We start from the raw sequence: 15,200 nt of genomic DNA on the forward strand, positions 1-15,200 counted from the left end.
CCATCTCTGGAGCAAAGGGACAACCCATGGCTCTCCCTTTGATTTGCCAGTAGAATGTCTCCTCAAACCTGAAGACTTTTTTCTTGAGTGCCACTTCAGATAGTTGTAGGATGACACTCGTGTGGACTCTGTGTGGTCTTGTTCTGGCTTCCAGAAAGAATTCCATTGCTTCCAGTGATTAATCTTGCGGGATCTGGGTATACAATGAAACCACATCAAAGGAGACAAGCCATTGCTGTGATTGGTCATAAAGGGTATCTTCGACTGTATTAATAAAGTTCATGGTTTCGTTGTGCAAGGTCTCTTTCAGCAGTGGGGAGATCCTTGGTTAGATCGTTTCACCACCGGAGAGAACGTGCAATTCTGCTAGTTGGAATTTTCAAAGTGACACTCGCTAGACGGCGCTTTTCGTCCAAGTTGAGTTGCAGTCTTCTACACGCGCCTCCACATATACAACTACTGCCCAGAGTGCTGAAGAAGATCAAGAGCGACTGGGCCCAAGTCATATTTGTGGCTCCGGATTGGGCGCAGAGAGTCTGGTATCCCGAGCTGCTACACATGGCCATCGATTCTGCAATCAGACTGCCTCTTAGGGAGGATCTTCTGTTGCAGCAGCAGGGGCAGTCCTCCACCCGAACCTGTCCAGCCTCCACCTACTTGCGTGGAGATTGAGCGGCGCAGTTGATGGCTTTTGACCTGCCTCCCGATGTCTGTGATGTTATCTTGGCAGCCAGGTATCCCTCCACTAAGACTGTATATGCCTGTTGCTGGTACAAATGTGTGGCATGGTGCGTAGCAAAGGCTTTGGATCCCCTTTCTGCCCCTCTTTCTGAGGTTCTTTTGTTCCTTCTACTTTGGCTCAGCTGGGCTCTACTCTGGGCACTCGTAAGGGCTACCACTCAAGCCTTTCTTAAGCTTCCTCATCAGCCTTCTCTTTTCAAGTCCCCTGTTATAAATCGCTTTCTTAAGGGTATTACTCATCTTTTTCCTCCTGTTCACTTTGTAATGCCTCAGTGGGACTTAAACTTGGTTCTTACTTACCTTATGTGCTCTTCCTTTGAGCCACTTCATAACTGTCCTCTCAGACTTCTTACTTTAAAGACTGCCTTTCTGGTTGCAATCACTTCTGCTCGCAGGGTGAGAGAGCTCCAGGCTTTCTTCCAAACCTCCTTTTATGGCGGTTCATCCGGACAAGGTCATCCTAAGAACCAGACCTTCCTTTCTTCCCAAGGTGGTTACTTCTTTCTTCATTTGGTCAAACCATTCCTTTGCCCACCTTCTTTACTCCTATGCCTCTGCATCATTCTAAGGAGGAAGAGAGGCTCCACCATCTGGATCCAAAACATGCGCTTTCTTTTTATTTGGATCGCACCAAGCAATTCCGGGTGGATGACCAGCTCTTTGTCGGCTACGTGGGTGCCAAAAAAGGTCGGGCTGTTCACAAACAAACCATCTCTAGGTGCGTCGTTTTGTGTATCAAAGCTTGCTATTGTTTGGCAAAGAAGGAGCCTCCAGTGGGGCTGCGTGCCCATTCCACCAGGGTGACGGCAGCTACTGATTTGGGACAGGGTGTTCCCCCTCAATGACATCTGTCAAGAAGCTATGTGGACATCTCTGCACACATTCACAAAGCACTACTGCCTTGACAACCAAATCCGAGGGACAGCTTTTTTGGCAGTTCTGTTCTCCAGGATTTTCTGGTGTGAACTTGGTTCGCAGGCCCACCTCCGGGGTTGGCATTGCTGGGCTATCTATTCTAAGGCAAGGAATCTAGAACTAATTGTCTCTTTCAGATGAACAAGTTACTTACCTTCCGTAACAACATATCTGTAAGAGACCTAGATTAGTTATAGATTCATTACCACCCCACCCAACCTCCCTGTTCTTCGAACTGACTTCTAGGGTTAAGGACTTCCTTTCAGGGACCTAGTTTTGTGCACCAGTGGTCAGTGTCTTGCATGGCTCTGCGCTTCTGGGGTGGACTGTCGTGTATAAGAACTGACGTCAGCGCGCAAGAGCAGTGTCCAAGTAGCTACTGCGACTTCGTCCCGACGACCATTGTGCCGATGACTACCGCGGAGCTGATGCACACCACCTTTCGACACGCACAGATACTGCTGATGAAAAAATTCTCCAGATTCATTCTGACACTTGTGGTTAAATATAAGGTAAGGATTTTATAACTAATCTATGTCTCTTACAGATATATCGTTACTGAAGGTAAGTAACTGATAGACTACTAGCCGCAGATTCCTTCACGTAGAATTATCCCCAGGCGTGAGACTGGATCCGTAAACTTTTTTGCCACAGCATCCCTGCGCGCCGGGTGTAGGAAGGTACCTCCTGACTATGGTTGCCCCCAACTTTTTGCCCTGTGTTTTAGCTGGTTTTTGACATAGTCGACCTGGGACCCTGCCAATCAGGACCCCAGGCCTACTGCTCTCTCTGTAAAATGGATTCCAGGTACATTTCCAATTGGTACTGGGCCACCTTATCAGACCCTGTAACTCAGGGCATAGGTGTACCCAGGGCCTACCAGGGGCTGAAGCATGTAGTATGCCACCCCTGGCTGGCCTCCTAAATTTGACACAACTGGCTGCATGACAGCTGGGGCAAAGTCGTGTAATCACCCTTTGCTGTAGATATAGTATACCTATATCTAACCCTCAAAATGGACACACAGATTCCTATCAGTCACTCCTATGGCAGGCCTTGACAATCCTGATGGCAGAGTGCTTGGAATCGTGTGAGATGGTGCTCTGGCATGAGCTGAGCCTGTCTGCAGCTTGCGGAACCAAGTCCTAATAGCTGTTCCATGATAACGCATACCATATACTCTTAAGTGCATTATAATCCTTGCGGTTAAATGCTAACTTTGGTATTGCTTTATCAAAACATGTCGAGTAAGGTGTCATACGAATTGGAATACTAACCCCTCGCCAATTCTGGCGACGGGGTTAGCATTCCACCCTTCTAGAGGGACACAACATGTATGTAACTGTGAACCCCGGTTAAAGTTAAACGAAGCCTCAGCTCCACAAAATGGATGCTGCCACCACAGACACGAGTCTGACCCCCTGCAGCTGGGAGTCCTTCCAGCGAGGGGAGCCTGGACAAAGGGTTTCCTGTCAGGGGCGGTGCTAGCACCGTCCCAGACAGGGTTTTGTGTATCCTGGGTAGGCAGGGCTTTACAGGAAGGTGACTGCTGAGTGGCACCCCGGTGCTCACTACGCATAGGCCGGTCAGAACCAGTTCCAGGGGCACACCAGCCCCTGGCCTGGGGAAAGTCCGGCATGGGAGAGGGGTGTAACCACCCCCCTCCTAGTCCCACCCATAGGTAGGACCTAGTCACCGGGTCAGCCCCTTTTCTTAGTATAAAGATGGGAGCAGGCCCCCTGTTCAAATTAGATCATCTTTGGAATCAAGACACGACTTTCTGCAAAAGGACATCAAGATTTCTTCTTCAAGATTCTCCCTTGTGGCTAAGGAGTAGTCACCCTGCATCCGCAGGCACCATCCTAAGAACACTGCGGTCTGCTGCAAGTCCTTCCTCCGGAATCCGACTGCCCAGCTCGACGAGACCCGGCTTCCCTGGCACCTCTGACCTCTACTCACCTCTACAGCCAAGCTGAGAACCGTGAGTGCGACAAGACCCCGAGGGACCGACGATCGCCAAGACTGCACGACTTCTTTGCAACAAGCCCACCGTGTGCTCCACTGGTGAGTGCTTTGGGGTCCGAGAAGCCCCAACCCTGAGCAGCTCCAACACCGAAGATCAGCCCTCCAGCATCTCCACGATCTGCGTGGGGCCCTTCTGCTTTTGCCTGCTCACCGCGCTGTGTGGCTACTAGCCGGCTGGCTTGTGGCCTTCTTCACGACGCCCGACGACATCACTGCTGCTGGTCTGGTTGCTCCAGACTGGCCCTTGCTTCCTTGTAACAGAGAAGCACCCCGGACCCTCCTGGTCCACTCCAGACGCCACTTTGAGTCCACCGCGTGGGCTTGAATTTGCCAAGGCTTTGTTGCCCAATCCTGGGTCCAGCGACGCCGACAGCTTCATCCATCGTGGGACAGCTCGCTCCTCCATCCTGGTCGCCGACAACGCCTCCTGGTCCGTGAGATCTGCAGAGCACAGCGTCACCCACTCACCTAGTCGAGGTGACTACCATCCGGTGCCCTCCTGGTGCCCCCTGACTACTGGCTAGTAGTCTCGAACTTGGTCCCCTCTGCTTTCAGGTGTCATCTCTCTTCAAGATCCAGGCTTGGATCACTTCGAACTCTCTTCACTGGTCGCCTGCCAGCATCTTTCTTCCAGGCTCCTGGTCCGTCTACGAGGATTCCCGACGTCTTTTGAGACATATGCAGCTGCAGCCCCTGGGCTAGGTAACTTCGGCATTTCGGTGCCCCAGCATAGCCTTACTATCCAAGGGTCAGAATCCACTTTCGTTTTCCTCCTACCAGGTCGGGTTCGCCCGAGAACACGAACTCTGTAAAATCTAGCTACCATAGACTTTGTCCCGCATCCCGCGTGAGAGTGCACACTCTGCACCCGAGTCCCCTAGGCCTCCTAGAAGTAATCTGAAGATTCTATAGTCAAGACCTAGCGATTCCAAAGCCTATTAGTACTGTACTTACCTGCTAGTAATTTCGCATTCCACTTTCAGAGTATATGGTTTTCCGTGCCCCTCGGGCATTTGTATATACTGTGCTAACTTAAGTATTTTCGTAAGAGTTTTGTTTTGTGCTTAGTACCCTGTCCTCATAAAGAGTACAGGGCTGTTGTGATTTTAATAAATACACTGTTTATTTTCATAACACTTGTGTGGTGTCCTTTCACTTGGTGTTCAAGGGGTATATGTGTGGTATAACAGCTGGCTTAACACGCCCTCTCGAGTCTTTAGCCTTAGACTGCTCGTATCCACGCTACTAGGATAGCTGGTCTATAAGGTTGACTTACAACCAATCATCAATAAGGGTTGTTGGACTGATACATAGTGATCACTAGAATAGTGAGCACTGCATATCAGGCCACCTTCTCACACCGGGGACGGGGCGACATCACGGGAATCCGCCCAGGCGTCGTCAGCGAGGTCAAATAAGACCTGCCCCGGCACACCTACGTCAGTTTTTTCCTTTTCCGCGTGCAACGCGGATCCGGTGGTCCTTGCTATGGGCCTGTTTAGGGCCCTTTTTTCTTCCATTTCTTTTTGGTGGAACAGTGTGCGAATGCCTTCGGGCTTCAAAACTTGCAAGTTTTGTGGGCGTCTTATGTCGGCGACGGACCCTCACATCATTTGTATATGGTGTTTGGGGGAGGATCACGGCACCACTGATTTGTCCCCAGGGGCTGGTTTCCAGCCTGTCAGGGGTGTGGACTCTACGCAGGTGATGCAGCCCCACGTGTTGTCCTCCACAGTTTCTCGGTGTTTTGGCGTCGAGAGTCCAGATGTAGATATACGTGGCGGCTTTGCAGGCCTCGCTGGCATCTCCTCTTCCTTCCACTCCTGGGGCGTTGGCAGATCCCTTTTCTTGCGCAGGGCCCTCTGCGGCATCGCCGGCGACTATGGCCCGGCACCGACTGGTTTGGAACCAGGCTTGGAGGATGTTGTGCTGTTGGGGTGCGGCTCCTCCGGGGCACCTCCTTCAGGCCACGGCGTCTCTGCCTCGCCGCAAACTCCAGCGGGAGTCCCTGTGGTGTTGCAGGAGGTCGCCGGGGCTCGGGTCGCATCCCCGAGCCCCTCTCGGTCCTTTGACAAGGTGGTCCTGTCTAAGGCTGAGGTTACGGTGCTGGCAGCAGCTGGACCATGCAGAGCCACTGGGGTCGGTGGACCCTCCTTGTCCTGCTCCGGGTTGAGGCCGGGTGGGGACCCCTCGCCCATCTCCGGGCCCCTCTCGTCCCTCCCCACAGGCGGCTGCCTCATCGGAGGGCGAGTCCGAAAGTGAATTGTCTCTGGGACCGCCACATGGGTTGCCGGGCAATCTCTGCCTCATTCTGGGCTGCGGCTGGCGGAGGGCTTCGTGTCACTCCCTGGCCCCGTCTCGTTCCCCCACTCAGGTGTCTGCCTCGGCGGGGGTCGGGTCTGCTTCGTTCTGGCACTGCCCTGGGGCCGGTTTGGCTCCAGCTCCTCTCCGGTCTCTGATGCCGGGTGACTTGGAGGATCCTCGTCCGGTGACGTCGAATGGTGCCCTTGTCCTGCCTCAGGCGGCGGACTCTACGGCTCGGCGCATGGGTCGTACCGAGGATTCGTCTTTGGACGCTCCTTCTTCTCCGGAGGCAGGCTGTATATTGGTGTCCTCTCCAGATACTGACCGCCGTGTGGTGTCTTTTTCACCGGCGTCGAAGGGCGGCTCCCCGCCCTTCCTGTGTCAGAGGTGTTCATCAGAAGAGCGGCAGGGCCCTTATTCTTCGGCTCCCTCGACTTCCAGGTCTGTCCCTTGCCCGTCCCTCTTGGCCTTGGGGACAGCCGTCTTAGTTTGCAGCCGTCGCCCACGGAGGAGCTGCTTTCTCCACCGCTGAGCCCTACGGAGGCGGGTGAGGCCTTCACTCATGCGGTGTCCGCGGGTGTGGGCATCCTGCGCATGAGTGACCCGGTGGTTCGCTTTCCGGCGGACCATCTCTTGGAGGTCCTCCACCAGGGCTCTGGTGGGAGGGTAATCTTACTTCCGTTTGAAGGTTCGCTCCTTTCTTCCTTGACTGGGGCTTGGAGGCGTATTGCCTCAGGGGAACCGATGCCTCCGCATCTTCTGCACCAGCACCTCCCGGCACCACGTGACCCGGCGTGTCTTTCTCTTCACCCCTCGGCCGCCAGCCCCGTCCCAGGAGGCCCACTGGCTGGACTCTTGGGGGCGCAACATGTTCGCCTCGACCAGCGCTGCCCTGTGGGCCCTTAACACCTTGTGTGTTCTGACTAGGGCCTCCTCCTGTTTGTGGGACTCGGCTGAGTCTCTGGGATCCGCAGCGTCCCAGGAGACTGGTCAGGTGGACTTACAGCATCATGCGTTGGATGGCCAGGAGCATGCAGCGTTTATTCTCCGCTCTGGTCATCTCACAGGTGATGGGCCGGGCATGGCTTCCTCAGTCGCTCTGCATTGCCATGCTTTTCTTCGGGACGGAGTATTCCCTTAGAATAATCGGGAGCAACTCATTGACCTTCCGTTTGATTGCAGCCTGTTCCGTGCTTCGGCCGATTCTGCCATCCAAATGCTCTTGGCGGGGCTCTATCCTCTTCCTCCTCCTCCGTCCCCTCCTCAGTGACTCCTGAGTTGGGCTGATTCTGGGCCTTATTAGGCCGGTTGTTCTGGCTGTGGAGTGTGTTTTCTGGCCATTTGTGTCTTTCCTTGGGACTTTGGCATTGTTGGCTGCTGGATGGCCCTTTTGTTGATTGTGTGTGTATGTTCTGACAGAGTTGTTGCGCAGACTTGGCCCTGAGATTAGGCCTTCTGCTTTGCTTGGGCTGCTTGTCGAGCCTTTCGCCGGGATGTTTTTTTCCCTGTGGCTCTTCTTGTTTTTCCTCTGCTGCGAAAGTTCTTCCAAAGAGGGTTCCCATATTTTGGGACTTAAAGTACCCTATGTGGGTTAGTGGTAGCTGTTATATGGCTTGCGCTCTGCTAGGGGGTTCTGGTCGCCTTCGGGTTCCTGTTCTCCATGGCGTTTATGTAGGTTGTTTTTGCTTCTTGAGGTCGTGTTTCCGGCCACTCGTAGTGGTGTGCCTGGGCATCTCCTCCTCTCCCTGCTCCTGTCCTGAGGTCTGGGATGATCCTGTGTTCTCCCTTGCCAGGCGCTGCCTACTCAGCCTTCCTGGGGCCTTGGGTTGTTCTTCTGGCTTCTGGCTGTTTTTGACTGCCGGCGCTGTTCTGGCTGGCAGGTTGCTCTCCATCTGGAGTGGGTTCGCCTTCTTTTTCATCGCTTTCTTGGGTCCTCTAGGCTTCTTCTTCCTCTCTTCCTGTGTTGGTATTGGGCCGAAGCTATGTTGCCTTGTGGGGGAGTGGGGTGCTTCGGCCTCTCCGACCTTGCCCTTGGTTCCTCTGCTGTGAGTGTACGGGCCCCTTCAGCCTTCTTCTCCCTCCTACATCCTCTTTGGGTCAGTGGGGTTCTGCTTGTGGGGGTTCCCATTGCCTGGCAGGGACGAGGTTCTACCTGGTCCGCAGATCTGGTCCCCTGTGGGGCTCTCTGTACTGTGTTGGCTGGTGGGGTCCTTTCGCAGACCCTCCTTCCAAGGGGGTATTGCTAGGGTATCTATTCTACGTGAAGAAATCTGCGGCTAGCAGTCTCTATCAGATGTACGAGTTACTTGGTAACGATGTATCTGGTAGAGACGATTCTAGATGCAGATTCCTTCACGGCCCTCCCTTCCTCCCCTATTCTGCGAGGTCCCTTGGATTGGTCTTCGATACTCTCCTCCCGGTGGGGGGCTGTGTCTCCTGTGAGGGCCTTCCTTGTTTTTGACGGATGGCTCTGTCTGGGGACTGTTCATTCCTCATTTGGTTCTTTGGAGGAGGGGGTTCCGGTGCCCTGCTACTCAGGCTATTCCAGGTTTGGTGGGGGATTGATTTCTATCCCTGTCCTCCCTTCCCTTCCTTCCATTGCTATCCTCTGATTAAGGGTCATCTGGCCATGTCTTGCCCTTGTCCCTTGTGGGTTGTTGCCCTCTATGTTAGGGTGACTTTGAGGTTTGTTGTCCCGGTCTTTCTCGGGACTGGTCCCCTTCCTTGCTCAGGGTGGGGGTGGTAGATTACTACGTGTGCCATGACTTTTACGCATGTTCCTTGCCTCTGGGGCACAGGGGTGCGGAGGCTGTCTATGTGCTGGCAGGGTGGCTGCACAGGGCTCTGCTTGTTCTTTCTTCTTTCCCTGCCTTTGGGTTCTGCGGTGTTGACACTACTCTGTGTGGTGTTGTTAGTCATCGTTTCTTTCCAATTTTTCTGCTCCTCGCACACTGGTTCCATGCATTCACAGTTTTTTATCTGGTGGTTCCGCGTTGTGGTGCGGAAAAGTTCTCAGACGAAAACTGACGTAGGCGCACCAGGGCGGGTCTTGTGACATCACGTACGCAGACGACGCCTGGGCGGAGTCGCGTGATGTCGCCCGGCGCGCAGGGATGCTGTGGTAAAAAAAAGTTTCCGGATCCAGTCTCACGCCTGGGGATAATTCTATGTGAAGGAATCTGCGGCTAGAATCGTCTCTACCAGATACATCGTTCCGAAGGTAAGTAACTCGTACTTTAATACCTATGCCCCAGGAACCAGAGGTACCACTTACCAGGGACTTAGAAGTGCTAAAGGACTGGTCACTTGGGGCTCAGGTGACCAATTGTCTGATTTTAGATAAAGAACACTGGCACTGTGGACCTGTTTAGCATGAACCCAATGCATTTCTCTCAAAGTTGCGTCAAATGCCAGGCATAAAGTGTGGGGGCTACTGCAAAAAAAAAAACTGTTTCCTACAACTTTTACCAAGCACTTTATCTTGTAGAGACTCTTAGCTGGCTGCAGATTCCTTAGTGACCAACCCATTTTCCCGGCTCTGCAGACTGATGTCTAGGAACTGGGCTTTCCCTTTACAGTGCCCTAATTTTCCACACCTTTGTTGCTCCGCACTCTTGGCATGGAAAGTCTTGAAAAGAAACGGACATAGTCACTCTGGGGTGGCGCCTATATAGGCACCGTGCAAATTACTTCCGCCACTGACGACGCCACGCTGAGTTGAACCACGCCACATACCTGCGCGTAAGGGTGTTGCTCATGAAAAATGTCCTGATCCAGTCTGCCGCCTGGGCATAATTCTAAGGTAATGAATTTGCAATTAGATAGTCTCTACCAGATAATGCATTACCGAAAGCAAGTAAATTGTTTCTTTCCACCAAAATGAAACTCATTTGAGCAAATGCACAGCTGTCGCCCAATGTTACTAACCCTGAAGGCAGTGCTCCTTCTAGCAAGAACGTCAGCTTGGTATGCAAGTGACCTCCAAGCACTCTCCTTTCATCCACTGTATACTACCTCCCTTCCTGATAAGCTAGTTCTACGAACAGAGGCAGTATTCCTTCCATCAACCCTGCTGATATTGTTTGCCCTACCACATCCTTTCAAGGAGGGCAAAAGACTCCATTGCTTGTGAACTAACAAAGCTCTGAGATTCTACATTAAACGCACCAAGGACCTTCAGGAGGAATACATCTTTTTGTGTGGTTCTCTTGAACAAAGAAGGGAAAAGCAGTGCGGAAACAAACCATCTCCAGATGGATTGTGCTTGCATTAGGATTTGTTTTGAATTAGCCGAGAAAGTCTCAAGAAGGCATAAGGGCTCATTCTGCCAACACCAAGGCTGCTACCACTGTGCTGTTGTATAGAGTGCCACTCTTGCACATCTGTGACGTGTGCTGTAGTTCACACATTCATGAAGCACTGCTGTCTGGATAGCCAGGTCCTACGGAGTTCTACTTTGCCCATTTGCTCCTTGTATAAGTGCTCCTTTGTTCATGGTTGCCCCCTACATTTTGCCTGATGTTGATGCTCTTTGACAAATTTTTCTCTAGGTTCCTGCTAGCCAGGTACTCAGGGCCTATCTTCTTTCCCTGAAAATGTACCTTTGCACCCCTAATTGACACCTCTGTGGCCACATGCAATTCCCTTGTAAAAGGTACCATGGGTATCAAGGGCACTGTGACCAGGGAAGGCCTCTAAGGACTGCAGCACCTATTGTGCCACCCTTAGGCGCCCTGTACCTTAACACACACACACTGCCCTTGCAGGCAGCATGTTTTGGTGTAGAGGAAAGTGAAGAGTCGACATGACACACATACCTGCGTGCCATGCCTCCAAAACTCTGCCTGAGACCTAGGTAAGTCACCCCTCTAACAGGGTGTAGTAGGTCCCAGGTGAGGGTCCAGTTGCATGTGCACTGTACCCCTACAGTGTGTAAGTCCATTCTTAATGGATCACCTAATTCTGGTACATTTGGTATCTAACTTCTTAGCACATTAAATTCACACTGATGCCAGTGTGGGATTTAATGCCAAATTCTCTCAGAAGGGTTCTTAGAGGTGTCCCTTGAAAAATGACCTAACTCTAGTGTCCTGGCTGAGTGGCTGCTCGCCAGCTGGCACCCCCAGACATGTTTCTGGATCACTGGGTCGAGAGCCTCCGGTGCTCGGGGGCCTGAAACCAAGCATTTCCTGGGCAGAGTGGCCAAGCCTCCTAACCCAGGATGGGCAGGGTCTACAAAGAGGAAGCTTAAAAGGCTTGCAGCCTTTGTGAGCTGACCCAGCCATTTGCTGCTCTCAGCAACTGGCACCCGCCGGTAATAACGCCAACGTTGTGATGGCTAAACAAGATAGGAAGAGAGGTGTGCCCACCTTTGCCAACTCCACCTCTAAGATGGGGAAGGCGAGGCACAACTCTGTCTCCACCATCTTAAGGATGGATGGGGTGACCCAGCCAACCAGAGAGGCTTATGCCCCCCTCCCACTGGAGGGTGGCATAATAGGGGGTATACCCACCCCAAGGAAGGGACCCATTGGTCCCAACCTCTACCTACCTGAAATGTCCCTAAATTTCCAATTTAAGAGCAACACTGAACCTTGCCTCCTCAGACCAGCAAGAAGGACTGAAGAGACGTGCTGAAGGAAGAAGACGACACCAACTGCCTTGGACCCAGACCTGCTACAGCAGAATCCCAGTGTGTCCTGTAGCCAGCAGGCCCCCAGAACCTGCATTCTCTGCAAAGACTTTGTCTCCCGTGAGCACCGGACTTGCTCAAGTTCCGTCCGAAACCGCAAATCTGCACTAGACGCCCACGGCCCGAGTTCGAGTGACCCAACACCACAAGGAGGCCCCCCTCGCTGAAGGAAGAGGAGGAGGACACAAACTGCTGTGGCCTCTGCCCTACAACCCCCCCCCCCCCCCCTCCCCCACACACACCTTGGCCCTGGTGATCCATAAGCTACCTCAAGCCTCCCAACAACACCTGCAGCCTCTTTCTGGAGGGTCCCCTGGACCGCAAATGGAACTGGTAAGGAAACTTGACACCCCTGTAGGAGAGTAGGGTCTGTAATTCTATGGTCACCCCAGATTTCTGCTTTTTGCTTCACTGGTTTACGACTTTCCCTGGCTGTGGGCCTGCTAATCAGACCCACAGCCTAGCTGTTCTCTCTCTAAATTGACATCCATGTACTTTAGGTGCATTTACCAATTGGTATTGGGTCACTCTTGTAAGTCCTTGTACAGTGTACCATAGGCATAAGTGAACCCAAGACTTACCAGGGGTTGCAGCATGTAGTTCGAGGCATGTGGGCTGCTGAATTCATATCTGTGCATAGTCCGCCACCTAGTGTTGGGTTTGGATGATTGCACATTGTTGTCCTGGAAGAGTCTTCGAAGTATCACGAGATAGGTGGCTCCTCCCCTGGACTACAGTGCGCATGGGCATCGCCTCCATCCCCAGATTGTTTTTTTCCGCCATAGGGTTCGGATGTGTTTTCGGTTCCCTCCTTCGGAACCGATAGTTGTTCGATTTTACTTGCGACCAAAAGGTCTTTAGGCTGGGCGTCGGTATTGTTGCGTTCGGGTTTTCTTACTGACTCTCAGCTCCAATCTCCTACTGCCCTTCCACGTGCTTCGACGCGGACGGGCCTACACTACCACTTTTACTATGGAGCGGACTCCATTCAAGAAGTGTCCGCTGTGTCACTCAAAATATTCGCACCTCGACGTGCACCCCGTGTGCAACACATGCTTGTCACCGGATCACCGTGAAGACACCTGCATGGCGTGTTCAAAGTTTAGGAGTAAGAAAACTTTGAAGATTCGCCGGGCTAATCGACTCCAGGCACAGTTGTCGGCTTCGGCGCCCCCACCTGATGACATCTTTCAGGAATCGGTCGAGGAAGAGGACGGCGTACAAAAGTCGGACTCTGAACCCGCGTCCGAGGAAGAAACCTACGACGCGGATGAGGAGACCTGCGACGAAGTCTCCGGTGAGGTAGGGGACGACGAACTGATTTGTGCCACGATGGAGGATAGCTCAGAAGAAGAGCTTCCCCAACCGGACTCCGGGGTTGCCCCCCGTCATACGGCCCAGGTCGAGGGATCGCCTTCGGGCCTTACCCAAGATCTTACTATGAGTCCTACGTCCCCGCCTTCGGGCCCGGTCACGGACATTTCTAACACGAAACCGAAAGTGAAGCCACCTGGTCCCGCACCCTCGGATGCGAAACCGAAACCGAAAGTGGCGTTGGTGAAGAAGGTTCTGGAGGCGTCAACTTCCAAGAAACCCAAAATGGCCGACTCAAAGAGCCACGCCAAAATGGCCGACCACAAGAGCCGCGCCAAAATGGCCGACTCGAAGCCCTCTGGGTCGGCGCCGAAGGTGAAGGCATCCGACGCGGCTGCGTCGGCACCGAAAGGGGTCGCGGACCCGAAACAGGCTTCGAAGAAGCGTCACGCTGATGGTGCGCCAGGCCATGGGGCGTCGGCACCGAAGAAGAGGCCTACCGGCGACCGGACTCTCGGAGACGAAGAGTCGCTCGCGACGGTTCAGCCCTCGGCATCCCTTACAAAGAAGGTGGGAGAATCCTTGAAGCGGATCCAACAGTCCACTGTTGTTCCCAGCCAGGACACTGTAGTGCCTAGGCCCACGCCGAAGCCTGCCAAGGAACAAACGCCAATCCGTTTTACCCTTCCTCCCAAGTCGGCGCCGAAGGCCTTCGCGCCTAAGCAGAGCGCTCAAGAAGTATTGACGCCGAAGGCTGCCTTGGTGGTGTCGAAGCTTCGGCTCCAACCGCTCGCGGTGGAGGAACGTCGGGAGGTGACCATCGGCGCCAACACCGGAAAATTGTCGCTCCTCAAACGAAAGATTACGTCGGAGCCGCCATTGGAACCTTTTAGGATTCCACTTAAGAACAAGAAGTACTCTGCGGACTCTTCGGCTCTGATGGAACCTCTGTCTCCATAAGCCATGGAACACTCGCCGGCCCATTCCCCAGTGCCTGGTGTGGACGAGGAGGACGATGAGTACAACTATCCTGCGTACTCGGATCCGGAAGAGGAGCAGGTGCCCTGGACAGCAGGAGGCGACATGGACGACCCGCAGTCGGGCCAGGACACTCAACTTTTCGCCGCGAAGACGTCACCGACAGAGGACTCGGCGGCGTTTAATGCATTAATAGAAAGGGCAGCAGCGAACCATGACGTCGAACTGCACTCAGACCCTGTGGATGCGGACTTCCTAGTCGACACCTTCTCGGTAGCCGAAAAGCAAGTCAAGACGCTACCAATGCTCAAAGGGGTGCTGAAGCATGCACAGGAGGTATTCAAGGAGCCCACCCGGGCGAGGGTGGTCAATCCTCGCATCGACAGAAAGTATAAGGCGGCGCCCACGGATCCCACGTATATTAAGGGACATTTGCCATTGGACTCCCTGGTGGTGTCCAACGCTCGGAAGAGGGCGAATTCGCAGACTACTGGTGATGCTCCTCCCCCAGACAAAGAGTCAAAAATCTTTGAGGCATCAGGCAAACGCATTGCTGCACAGGCAGCAAACATCTGGAGGATCTCTAACACTCAAGCCCTGCTTGCTCGTTATGATAGGGCCCATTATGACACATTAGAGGCCATCCTGCAACACTTGCCTGACCAATACAAGGAGGCGGGGGAGATGCTCATTCAGGAGGGTAAACTTATTACTAATGCATCCATCAAATGTGCCCTAGATGTAGCAGACACTGCCTCCAGGGCTATCAATACAAGCGTGTTACTTAGACGCCATGCCTGGCTTCGAATTTCTGGGTTCAAACCCGACATACAAACCACAATACTGGGTCAAACAGTGAATCCTGACCATCTGTTCGGCCCTGAGGTGGATGCCTCCCTAGAAAAGATGAAGAAAGACACCGAAACTGCCAAGTCTATGGGGGCTTTACAAAGCCAGCAGTTTCGGGGCGGTTCCTTTCGCCGCTCCAATTCAAGAGGCACCTCAAGAGGTCAGGCATCCCAGTCCACGCAATACTACAAGGGTAACACCCAGTCCTCGTATAACAACAACAAGGGCAGGGGTGGCTACAGAGGCAATAATATCAAAGGCAGGGGACGTGGAAACAATGCCTCCAGGTCCACCACCTCCAACAAGCAGTGACGCCTTGTCACTTCCCCCCGATCACACGACACCTGTCGGGGGGAGACTCCAGCAGTTCCTGCCGGCGTGG

At 53.3% G+C, this 15,200-nt stretch overlaps 1 protein-coding gene across 1 annotated transcript in view; it reads left to right on the top strand.

Moving 5' to 3' along the window:
- The window catches only part of DYNC1H1 (dynein cytoplasmic 1 heavy chain 1), a 1,654,074-nt gene that overhangs the window by 1,573,818 nt on the left and 65,056 nt on the right, over positions 1 to 15,200 (top strand). The window lies entirely within an intron of this gene.

The sequence above is a fragment of the Lissotriton vulgaris genome, chromosome 9, assembly GCF_964263255.1.
Source record: "Lissotriton vulgaris chromosome 9, aLisVul1.2, whole genome shotgun sequence".
Lineage (NCBI taxonomy): Eukaryota > Metazoa > Chordata > Amphibia > Caudata > Salamandridae > Lissotriton > Lissotriton vulgaris.